The sequence below is a fragment of the Pseudophryne corroboree genome, chromosome 6, assembly GCF_028390025.1.
Source record: "Pseudophryne corroboree isolate aPseCor3 chromosome 6, aPseCor3.hap2, whole genome shotgun sequence".
Classification (NCBI taxonomy): domain Eukaryota; kingdom Metazoa; phylum Chordata; class Amphibia; order Anura; family Myobatrachidae; genus Pseudophryne; species Pseudophryne corroboree.
Genome location: NC_086449.1, coordinates 458,434,106 through 458,447,339, shown reverse-complemented (window position 1 = coordinate 458,447,339; position 13,234 = coordinate 458,434,106).

Below are 13,234 nucleotides of genomic sequence, written 5' to 3'. Positions count from 1 at the left end.
TCTTTCCCTACATAGATCTATAATTAACATTACAGTGTGCAAAAACTAAGTATACAATTGTACTGTGGCCCTCATTCCGAGTTGTTCGCTCGGTATTTTTCATCGCATCGCAATGAAAATCCGCTTAGTACGCATGCGCAATGTTCGCACTGCGACTGCGCCAAGTAACTTTGCTATGTAGAAAGTATTTTTACTCACGGCTTTTTCATCGCTCCGGCGATCGTAATGTGATTGACAGGAAATGGGTGTTACTGGGCGGAAACACGGCGTTTCAGGGGCGTGTGGCTGAAAACGCTACCGTTTCCGGAAAAAACGCAGGAGTGGCCGGAGAAACGGTGGGAGTGCCTGGGCGAACGCTGGGTGTGTTTGTGACGTCAACCAGGAACGACAAGCACTGAACTGATCGCACAGGCAGAGTAAGTCTGAAGCTACTCCAAAACTGCTACGAGGTTTGTGATCGCAATTTTGCGATTACTTCGGTCGCACTTTTAAGAAGCTAAGATACACTCCCAGTAGGCGGCGGCTTAGCGTGTGTAACTCTGCTAAATTCGCATTGCGACCGATCAACTCGGAATGAGGGCCTGTGTTCTATACACCCATTGGCACACTTTTGTTCATGAGGGCTTTTTATGACACACTTCCTTCTAAATTCTGTGCATCAGGAGCAAAACCTCAAAAGCAATTTGTAGCATTTTGCATGACGTGTGTCTTTTCATGATGATACACACTTTTTATCTATCCATGTAATTAGTATTGTCTACATATTTCAGACTGTTTGAGATACTCCCCAAGTGGTTCTCTAACAATTATAACTATTAAAAAAATTAAAAAATAGTAATATTAATACTTAAAATAACTTAAGTCTGGAGCAAGACTCAAACACAGGTCTGTCTATTCCATAATATAGAGGATTAGTTCTCTAAGCCACGAGGCTCCCATTATTTGGTTGTTTTATCCTCCCAATCATGTTTTGTAACTAGTGAGGTGTAAAAAAATCTCCTACAGTATGTCTCTCCTAAGAGGATAAAAAAGGTATCCAAATTGTTGCCAATCTGTGTCTATCCTTTGCCTCTTGATGAGATATGTGTATTAGAAAATACCTATGTTGCCAATATTATATCCTATGTATGTATCGATGTGTTTAATTATTATAAATGTTTAAACACAAATATATTCTGAGAAACCAGCTACTTATGTATATAAAATCTGTGACTACGAGATGACAGCTTTAGCACTTTCACCTGTGCAAAATTAATTAATTACCCCTTCACACCCATTGGTTGTCTCTGGATTTAAATATGGTTTCTAGAGTTCATTGAGTCACCTTCTGATGAAACCGTTGTGCTTGGGTAATGGAGAAACGCGTAAAGGACCCATTTTTTAGCCTGCAAGCCATTCTGCACACTTACTAGCAGCCTTAACAACTGGAGAAACCCACCCAGTGTGTAATACCCCCATTATTTAAATTGAAAAAGACCCCACTGTTTTTTGTTATTATTTAATTGTCCCCCACATAGCCAGAGTAAAACACACAGCCCATAGATTATACCTCCCAACTGTCCCGTTTTTGGTGGGACAGTCCAGTTTTTCACGGTCTGTCCCGCTGTCCCACCTGCGGGTCGCAGTGTCCCGTGAGTGGGTGGGGGGCAGTTAGGAGATCCCTCCCTGTCACCCGCTGCTCTAAGGAGAGCAGCAGTGAATAGAGGCTGTGCACATGCGCACAGCATCTATCCCTGGCAGAGAGGGACAGGGGGCATGTCCAGCAGCTCTCACAGCACTGCCCATGCCCCCATAATGATGAAAACGGGGACATGGCTTGCGATCGCGGCACTTGCCACGAGGCCATGTCCCCTTTTTGGTAGGCCACGCCCCCTAATTTCGGTCCCTCCTTGGATGCTGGCAAAGTTGGGAAGTATGCATAGAAGCTTATGTGGTAAACTTTCGCTTACCCTGGCTCTGGACATGGAGCTTTGGCGCCACTATAGAGTGATGATTCCCCCCTCCCACCCCCCACCCCCGGTCAGCAATGGTAAGCCCGGGAAAAGTGCCCCCCTACTGGGAGAGCCGGAGACTACGAGGACCCTGCTGTGGAACCTGCTGTATCGCTAGAGGATAACGGCGCTGCCTTTCCCCAGCTATCTCATCGTGAACTGAGTGAACTGCGGTGACCAGAGCCGGGAGTGCTGGGAGGACCACACTGGAGAAACTGCGGGCACCGCTAAGGATGTTCTCCTGCACCTACAAGAGGACACAGGAGAACTCCGCAGAGAAGAGGACACCTGTGAGAGAAGGGGATGCCTGCTTCACTTCCTGCCTGACAGCACAGGAGTGTCCAACAGTCGTTGCCACTTTAAGGAGCGAGAGCAGCACAGAGGACGTGCCAGGAGCTGCTACCTATGAAGGAGGTCTAGGACCCTGGCGGCAGAGACTGGGTGTGCAGGCACTCTGGAAGACGATCCCTGGAGAGAAGACCCCCGACGAGGACCCCTGGTAACTCTGAAGATGACGGCGCGGTCCGGCAGTGGGAGCAGTGAGGAAGACTCTTCACCGGAGCCCAGAGGATCAGCACCAGCAGGACGGAGGGGACACCCGGACAACAGGCCTTTGGACAGAGGCGCAGCCCGGTGCGGTGATCAGCACCCCGGGCAGCGCTGAATACGCGGGGGATCGGAGGTGGCAAAAGCGCCGCAGCATGTGATGAGAACCCTGTAAAGCCCTTCCTCTGCATCACTCTGCACCTTAGATAACTCTTCCGCTGCTACACTCTGCATTGGGGACAATCAGAGCCGGCCTTAGCTATAGGCAGGCTAGGCATTTGCCTAGGGCATCCAAGCATGTCTAGGGGCATCCAAGCATGTCCCTGCAGTATCTCATGCTGGGAGGGACAGTCCGCAAACTAACTGTTACTTTCCAAATGTATTCAATCAGTACTTGTATACACTGCTGTTTACATTTGTAAAAAAAAATGCACACTGTGCCTTAAACTTCCTCTGACATGCTTGAATGCCCCTGACTTGTGAGACCTCAGACAGACAGCAGAAGCCAAGTAAATGCAATTCCTGGACCTGTGACATTTTCACTGACTATATAAGGTTATTACTGGATGGCTTCTATAACACATGTGTATTTTGGAAGACTGCTTCACAGAAACCTGACATCACCTATACTGCTTGTGCACATAGGGGAGGGGGACCCTGTTATCCTGTGTCCCTTAGCCCTGTACAATTCCCAGGTGTCTGCAGGGACATAACATGGGCAATGTTCTCCCCACACTTTATTTCCTAGTCAGTCCATGCCGTAAAATTCCCCTGCCACCCAGCACTGTAACGTGGTCAGTAAGTTGCGTTGTGCTATTTCTATATGAAACATCAGTGCAGCGTGAATTTTGGACACATCAGACTGGAGGGCAGAGCATATCACTCCCACAGTATAAAGTAAAGGGCATGCAGTAACAGACACCAGCAAACACACTGAATAGTGAAGAGAATGGACAGTTTCTACATGTTTGATACTGGTCTTTTTGTATAACCAGCAAGTGTGGCAGTATCTGTGGCAGTATATGTGTATTATGGGCATTACTAATGTGGGGCATATGTGTAAGGTGCATTACTGTGTGGCATTATGTGTATTATGGGCATTACTAATGTGGGGCATATGTGTAAGGTGCATTACTGTGTGGCATTATGTGTATTATGGGCATTACTAATGTGGGGCATATGTGTAAGGTTCCTTTACTGTGTGGAATTATATGTATTATGGTCATTACTGTGTGGCATTATGCAGAGTTGAACTGGCCCACAGGGTAACCCCCCGGTGGGCCCCACTACCTGAGCGTTGCAGGTACAGATGCAGAACTAGCGGCGGAGCTAGGGGGGCACCAGACAAAATTTTGCCTAGGGCATCAAATTGGCTAGGGCCGGCTCTGGGGACAATAGTGAAGGGGGGGTAGACTCCCCTCATTCCTTTGTGCCCCTGGTATTAATGGAAAAGGGGGTAGGTTCCCCTTAGTTCATGGTTCCCCACTTTCATGTTAGAAATGTGGGTAGGATCCCCTCACCTGTGCCCTGGCTCTTATTAATTAAAAATGGGGTAGACTCCTCTCATTAGCAGTGCCCCTGTATATGTTTTTTTTAAAAGGGGTAGGCTCCCTTTAAGAGTGTTGCCCCGCAGTACTAATTAATGCAAAAGGGGGTAGGGGTGTGTATTCCCCTTAGTAATTACTGCTGGAGTATTGTTAAAGTGATTGTTTATGCTGGATATGTGCTCCCAGCAACTTATGTTACGGTTAATGTTTTTGTCCAAGAATGTGCAATGCTGGTATTTCATTGATTATTTATGCCAGCTCCACCCAACAGAGTGATAGTTAAAGTTTATGCATCTGACTGCTATTCTGTAAATGCTGGCTCATTATTGACTGTATATGCAAGCTCCGCCCAGCAGTGTCTGTTAAAGTTTATATACCTGTGTGCTTCTTACAACAAAGGCTGGGTCATTAGAGATTGTTTATGCAAGCTCCGCCCAACAGTATCTGTGAAAGCTTATACAACCGAGTGCTTATATTACTACAAAGGCGGGTTTTTTGTAAACTGCTTATGCAAACTCCGGCCAGCAGTGCCTGTTACAGCTCATATTTCTGTGTGCTTTGATATTACAAAGGCTGGTATGAGACTGTGTTATATAGGGACCACGCCAGCTTGCTCACCTGTTCCCGCAACTCACCTGCTTGATTGTTATTGCTGGTTAAACGAGACTGTGATAAATAAAGACGACAGCTTGCTTACCTGTTCCCGCAACTCACCTGCTTCATTGTCATTGCTGGTTATACGAGACTGTGTTAGGTAAAGACAACGCCAGTCGCCAGCTTATTTCCAAATGACCTGTTGTGCATTTAAACTAAGAATTCTAAACATAATTGTTACATATTCTGTCACTGTCACCTTTAGCATATAATAATAAAATGGAGTTGGATCCTGTGCCGTGTGTGGTCATTGTGTTGGAGGGGTAAAGCAGGTCTGCCTCTCTGATCTTTACCGAACCAGGTTTATTTTACACCCACACTCATTTTTAAAATTTGGCACCAGATTTGTGGGCATTACAAGAGCAGCCATCACAGCCCTCAGCTGAGAGCTGTACCCTCCCTCCCTGTGAACTGCTCTGACGCTGTTCCAGCAGAAATCTCAGACACTGCACGCCATTGCCGGTCTTAGCCAGACCTACAGATACAGCGGTGAGCAGTCCCCATAATCGGAGAATTCCAGCAATGTGCAACCCGCTATAGCCATCAGCGGAGAGCTGTGCCCTCCCACCCCGTGAACTGTCCTGACACCGCTGCTCCCGCAGCAAACACAGACACAGCACGCTGATTGCTAGTCTTAGCCAGACCTACTAATTCAGCAGTGAGCATCCATATCCAGTGGTCGGGGAGGTGGTAGCATAGCGCATGCTCTGCGGGCTATGCCAAGCAGGACAACACTTCCATCCACCTTTTCATAATCATATTCTGGAATACATGTTGGGCTCTTCAATATTGGCTGTTAATAAATAAGTGCACTGAGCACTACATGATTTTTACATCCATTGTGGACTGCAATATTTCTCTGTGTGCTGGTAACTATGTGCTGTTGTGCAGTGTTATTTATCAGTGTTTAAACATTGTTTAATACATTTTATATTAAGATTTTATGTTATAAATAATAAATTGCCTTTGGCAAATTAAATTTTATCTAAGCACTCCCTTTTTGATATTTTATATTATCCTCTTCTATGCTAATTGGAGTACTACAGAATACTCATAGTAGCTGCTATATAATATTATATCATATTTAGAGCCATACAGGTGACCTTGTTCGATACTAATAGGTTTAAATACAGAGCGCCTGATTCAATATTTATATATTTCTATAATTATTATTTGTTCTATATTGTTACAATGGCATCTGACAAGGGCCCTCATTCCGAGTTGATCGCTAGCTGCTTTCGTTCGCAGCGCAGCGATCAGGTAAAAAAACGGGAGTTCTGCGCATGCGTATGTGGCGCAATGCGCATGCGCGTCGTACTCTTACAACAAACAATGTAGTTTCACACAAGGTCTAGCAAAGCTTTTCAGTCGCACTGCTGACCGCAGAGTGATTGACAGGAAGTGGGTGTTTCTGGGTGTCAACTGACCGTTTTCAGGGAGTGAGTGAAAAAACGCAGGTGTGCCAGATGAAAACGTAGGCGTGACTGGTGAAACGTAGGCGTGGCTGGCCGAACGCAGGGCATGTTTGTGACGTCAAAACAGGAACTAAATAGTCTGCAGTGATCGCAAGCTAGGAGTAGGTCTGGAGCTAGTCTGAAGCTGCACAAAATTATTTTGTAGCCGCCCTGCGATCCTTTCGTTCGCACTTCTGCTAAGCTAAGATACACTCCCAGAGGGCGGCGGCTTAGCGTTTGCACGGCTGCTAAAAGCAGCTAGCGAGCGAACAACTCGGAATGAGGGCCAAGAAGCGGCATATATTAGGTGAACAGTCAGTTCTTGAGGCCGATGTTTTGGAAGCAGGAAAATTGGATAAGCAAAATGATCTGAGTGACTTTGACAAGGATCAAATTGTGATGGCTAGATGACAGGGTCAGAGTATCTTCAAAATGGCAGATATTGCGTTGTGTTCCCAGTATGCAATGGTTAGTACCTATTAAAAGTGGTCCAAGGAAGGACAACCATTGAACTGCCACCAGGATCATAGGCAGTGGTGCCGAGAGGGGGGGGGGGGGGGGGAGGGTTACTCTTTACCTGGGCCAGGACATATTGGAGGGTCCCACAGCCCTCCCCCATCCCCGTTGCAGACAGCCGCACGACAGGTGGGGAGAGAGGACTCGCTGCTGCTGCAGCAGCCTCACTCTCAGCCCAGCACATGCTGGGGAAAGAGGAGCTGCAGCAGCAGACAGGCCTCTATCCCTGCATGATGAAAGGAAGGGGAGCAATCACTCCCTCCCGCTGCCGTCGCCCACCGGTTCTGACACCGGCACCCACCCTTATTATTATAACTTAAGTTTGGACACTTCTTCGCAGCCACACTTAAGTTATACTTTTTACTATTCTCTACGAAGTGATCTGGCCATGCCTCCCCTTCATTGGACATGCCCCCTCTCAATACCAGGGCCCTGGTCATAGGCACCCAAGGCTGATTGATGTTCAGGGGCAGTGAAGGCTATATCCTCGGGTCCTATCCCACAGGAGAGCTATTGTTGCACAAATTCCTGAAAAAGTATATTCTGACACGATTGAAAGGTGTGAGAACACACAGTGCATCAAAGCTTGCTGCATATGGGGCTGTCTACCCCATGCAGGGGCGTCGGAACAGGGGGAGAAAGGGGGCAGCTTGCCCCCCCCCCAAATATGACAGAGGCGCAGGGGAGCCGGCGTTGCTCGCTCAGCAAGGGTATACAAAGCAGGGAGGCGCTCTCCCTGCTTTGCTACCCTGCTGCTGCGCCTGTCAAACTGGATGACAGGTAGTGGCAGCGCTGGCCCCGTGTAGTGCCGCTCACTCCCCCAGTGTGCGGCCTCTGCCCACACACTGCTACGCTGCTGCCGCCGACTTCCCCTGCTGCCGAGACGTTTTTGGGGGGTGGCCTAATCGCGGAAGGCGTGACCACGCCCCTTTATGGAAAAAGTGATGGTGGGGGAATCTGTGCAGTGCCTGACCCCTGGCCCTGACTGAGTCCCCAGCCCTGGCTCAGCCCCTCAGCCAGGGTCAATTCGAGGGGGAAAAGGCAGGGGCTGAGAAAGAACAGCAGCCTATCTGCCTGACTGCAGCACAGCACACTTCCTGTCAATCACTCCGCGGTCATGTGCTGTGCTGCCAACATGAGAGCTTATGCTGCTGCCCAGTAAGGAGGGAGAGGGGTGGGAGTGCAGTGCACCAGGGCCCCCGGCAGACCCCTCTATCAGTCCCAGGTCTGGGTAATTAGTACCTGCTCCCCTCCTCTCAACGTCACTGACGACATAGGATGGAGCCGCTGCTGCTGGAGTAACGGAGCATGCCAGACACCGGAGACGGAGAAGAGAGAGGAGAGTCAGCGCCTGAGCCGGGATCTCCTGCAGGTACTGGGGCCGCACTGTGGAGGGAACGAGGGCTGTACTTGGCATAGGGGTTTATTCAGAGATGAAAGCAGATTGCTGTGTACGCAGCCAGATCTGCATTCATCCCTGCACATGCTGAGGGCCGCCCAGCACAGGGCAAGGCCGCCTCCCGATGCATCCACAATTAGATTGCGGACACATCTGATCTAAGGTTGTGTTGGCTGGCTGCGCTGTCAGGCGGTCAGCAGACATTTTTTGTTGGGGGAGCGTCTGTGTGTGACGTCATGCAGCCGCCCCAAAAATGTTCCCGGCCTGCCCCTGTTTTTCCGTCACCACCCTGCCTTAATCCCGCTACGCTGGCACCTGTCAATCACATTGTGGTTGCATCCATCGGAGAAGCGACCACAATGTGTATGGCCTCACGCCCATTGCGCATGCGCAGTTTGCTGCCACCAACAAACTGCGCTGTGGGCCGCTTTACCCCTATAATGTGTATAATGGGCTGTACCTGGCATAATGTGTATAATGGGCTCTAGCTGGATAACGTATATAAGGGACTCTACCTGGCATAAGTGTATATGCAGCTCTACCTGGCATAACATGTATAAGGTGCTCTACTGTGGCGTAACGTGTATAAGAGGCTTTTACTCTGGCATAACTTGTATAAGTGGCTCTCCTGTGTGGTGTAACGTGTATAAGGGTACTACTGTGCAGTGTAATGTGAATAACGGAAACTTCTGTGCGGTGTAATGTGACTAACGGACACTACTGTACAGGGTAATGTGAATCGGTACTATTCTTTGGCTCTATATTTTTTTCGCGCACCTTCGGCGCACACTGTCCCTGTTTTCAGCATGGCGGGTACCAAAGGAAACTTTCACCCTGAGCACCTCAAGGTCTAGAACTGGCCCTGTCATCGATTTTTATTTTTTTAAACTATCTTTTTCTTTTCAAATGCAAGATGCCCCCAATTCAATACAGAGGAGGTGGCGCTGAAACATACCTTTGCTCAGGGCACCATGGTACCTAGCTATACCTCTGATAAGGAGCACTACTGTATGTGGGCATTGTGTATAAGGGATAGTACTGTGTATAAGTGGCGTAACATGTATAAGGGGCATTACTGTGTGACGTAATGTGAATAAGGGGCACTATTTTGTGGCATAATATAAATCAGGTGCACTACGTTTGGGGTAATGTGAGTAAGATTGTAATACTGTGTGGCATAATTTGAATTGCCTGCAGATCCACGCGGGCGGCATCTCCTTTAAAAACAGCCTGCTATCGCAGGGTGCTGTGTCCTCCTATCTTCGTTCGTTGTGTCCTAGCCACCGCTGGCTGTCTCTCCTTCACAGTTGCATTACTGGGAGGAGGCGTGGCTATGGTCCCGTGATGTCCCAGTCTGGCTACGCCTCCTCCCAGTAATGCATCTGTGAAGGAGAGACAGCCGGCGGCGGCTAGGACACAACGAAGATAGGAGGACACAGCACCCTGCGATAGCAGGCTGTTTTTAAAGGAGATGCCGCCCGCGTGGATCTGCAGGTAAGCGCTCATCCGCACAGCGGTGGGGGGCTAAAAAGGTAGAGGAGGCCGGCACCAGGGGGCGCCAAAATAATTTTTTCTACGCCCCCCCCAACCTAAAAACACTCCAGCGCCCCTGACCCCATGTACTGGGCTTACTACAGAGGTGGTGACTTTTCCACACCTTATGCCTGCAGGTACACCTGAGATTTGGGGGCAGATTTATTAAGCCTGGTGAAGTGATAAAGTGGAAGGTGATAAAGTGCCAGCCAATCATATCCTAACTAATATGTTACAGGCTGGGTTTGACAAATGACAGTTAGGAGCTGATTGGCTGGTGCTTTATCACCGTCCACTTTATCACTTCACCAGGCTTAATAAATCTGCCCCTTGGTGCCAGAAGAGGTCATTCAAAAAATGTAATATGACAGGTACGAATCAGATATACAGTCTCATTACAAAGGAAGAATACGATACATATTCTGAAATTATAACATCAGGATAGTATGCATTGCTTGACCTCTGAGGGAAGGTGATGTGGAGAGAGAAAAAAAAAACATAATATATTCTAATAGTCCCAATTTTGATAGAAAATATGGTAGGTGGAAGTAGCAGGAATCGAGAAGAAAGAGCCGGACTTTCATTTTACATCTGTGAAGCTTAGACAGGCAATAGAGAATGAGGATAATGTGTTAATTTAGGGACAAGAGTGGGCAATGGCCCTCATTCCGAGTTGTTCGCTCGCAAGGCGAATTTAGCAGAGTTGCTCACGCTAAGCCTACGCCTACTGGGAGTGTATCTTAGCTTCTTAAAATTGCGACCGATGTATTCGCAATATTGCGATTACAAACTACTTAGCAGTTTCAGAGTAGCTTCAGACTTACTCGGCATCTGCGATCAGTTCAGTGCTTGTCGTTCCTGGTTTGATGTCATAAACACACCCAGCGTTCGCCCAGACACTCCCCCGTTTCTCCGGCCACTCCTGCGTTTTTTCCGGAAACGGTAGCGTTTTTATCCACACGCCCCTAAAACGCCGTGTTTCCGCCCAGTAACACCCATTTCCTGTCAATCACACTACGATCGCCGGAGCGAAGAAAAAGCCATGAGTAAAAATACTATCTTCATTGTAAAATTACTTGGCGCAGTCGCAGTGCGAATATTGCGCATGCGTACTAAGCGGAATTTCACTGCGATGCGATGAAAATTACCGAGCGAACGACTCGGAATGAGGGCCAATGTGCTGTTACAAAGGTGAGGAGGCAAATATGTTAGTACAGAGATGAGGTAGGACAAATATGTTACAGGTATGGGGCATAGCTCATTCATAATGTGCAGTGACTACACCCACTACATGGAATTGCCATTCAGCAAACTCACTTCTATCTCTGGGGAAACTTTTCTAACAATGGGGGTCATTCCGAGTTGTTCGCTCGCAAGGCGATTTTAGCAGAGTTACACACGCTAAGCCTCCGCCTACTGGGAGTGAATCTTAGCTTCTTAAAATTGCGAACGATGTATTCGCAATATTGCGATTACAAACTACTTAGCAGTTTCAGAGTAGCTTCAGACTTACTCTGCCTGTGCGATCATTTCAGTGCTTGTCGTTCCTGGTTTGACGTCACAAACACACCCAGCGTTCGCCCAGACACTCCCCCGTTTCTCCAGCCACTCCCACGTTTTTTCCGGAAACGGTAGCGTTTTTATCCACACGCCCATAAAACGCCGTGTTTCCGCCCAGTAACACCCATTTCCTGTCAATCACACTACGATCGCCGGAGCGAAGAAAAAGCTGTGAGTAAAAAAACTATCTTCATAGCAAAATTACTTGGCGCAGTCGCAGTGCGAACATTGCGCATGCGTACTAAGCAGAAAAACGCTGCGATGCGAAGAAAATTACCGAGCGAACGACTCGGAATGACCCCCAATGTACAGAGGGGGTAATTCTGAGTTGATCGCAGCAGGAACTTTGTTAGCAGTTGGGCAAAACTATGTGCATTGCAGGGGAGGCAGATATAACATGTGCAGAGAGAGTTAGATTTGGGTGTGGTGTGTTCAATCTGCAATCTAAATTGCAGTGTAAAGATAAAGCAGCCAGTATTTACCCTGCACAGAAACAAAATAACCTACCCAAATCTAACTCTCTCAGCACGTTATATCTGCTTCCCCTGCAGTGCACATGGTTTTGCACAACTGCTAACAAAGGGGGTCATTCCGAGTCGTTCGCTCTGTATTTTTCTTCGCATCGCAGCGTTTTTCTGCTTAGTACGCATGCGCAATGTTCGCACTGCGACTGCGCCAAGTATTTTTGCTATGAAGATAGCAAAACTGTAACTGCTATCAGTCACATCCTGGGTAGGGGGGGGGCGCACAGGGCAAGGCCACCTAGCATGCTAATAGCGGGCAGTGATGCAATCGCGATTCAACTGCTATCACATCAATAAATAAGGGAACCCCCTCCTGCCTCCACAGCCTGGCTGCGAAGGCAGTCGGGTCGCCGCCATGTTTCCCCCCGTCACAGCAGCTGCATGTGACATCAAGCAGCTTCCCCCGAGAACGGGCCGACTTCCACCCCCCTACACACACACACACACACACACACACACACACACGGTTTTCAGCCTCCATGTATATTATCTTCATTAAAGTTCTTTCTTAAGGGGGTCATTCTGACCCGTTCGCACGCAGCATTTTTTCACTGCGGTGCGGAATGCGCATGCGCGGCGGGCGCAGTGCGTGACGTTGCCCAGCGACAGGGGTCGCCGGGTTACGTTGCGGCTACCGACGGAAGCGGTTGCAGCGGCGATCGCTAAGAAGATTGGAATGACCACCTAAATTCTCAGGTAGAAATTCAATTGTTTTGAGCCTATCAATAAGTAATGGGAGCCTGACAGTGCAATTCAATTGTTTTGGGTGGCCATTAATTATTGCACTTGTCGCGCTCAAAAGCACCGGGTTTAGCTGCGTATAGCGGCTAAACCCGTCTGAAGTCCTTAGAGTGCCCAAACCATGGACTTTTTGCATACTGCTGCTCACCACTTCAAGAAGCTGCAAGTAGAAATGTGGGCACCCCAGGCATTCTAACCAATCCGAGCATCAACTGAATAATTGAATTGCTTTTTCGGACACATTGAGGGGATAGGCTAACTGTTTACCCCCTCACTGTCCCCCCTTTACTCAGGTAGTTAAACTTCATCAGTGATTTGATTTTTGAAGCTCAATAGTTTTACGTTACTTAGCTTGGATTGTTGAGCTTGCCTTTGATACAGTTTTGCCTTCTCTTTTTTTTTCTAATTCACAGTTTTTAGCTGCCTCAATATGGCTTGTTTTTTGCTTGTTCTTGTTTTGTTTTGTTTTGTTTTGTTTTGTTTTATGTAGTTTTCTTTTTTTGTTGTTTTTCCTTTGCTTTCAAATAAAGTAAGATTTACATTTTTGTGATGTAATGGCAAATAATGAAAAAAATGTCTTAATTTCAAGGCAGATGGGGATGACTATTTTATAGTGTGTACCCCCAATCCGTCATTTTCAGCTGTCATTCATCACAGTAGCATCTAATATGCCGCACGTCAGATGGAGAACACTGTGTAGATTGTTGTGCACATCGTATAGTCATGGGGCCTGATTCAGATGTGAATGGAGGTGCTGCGCATAGCACAA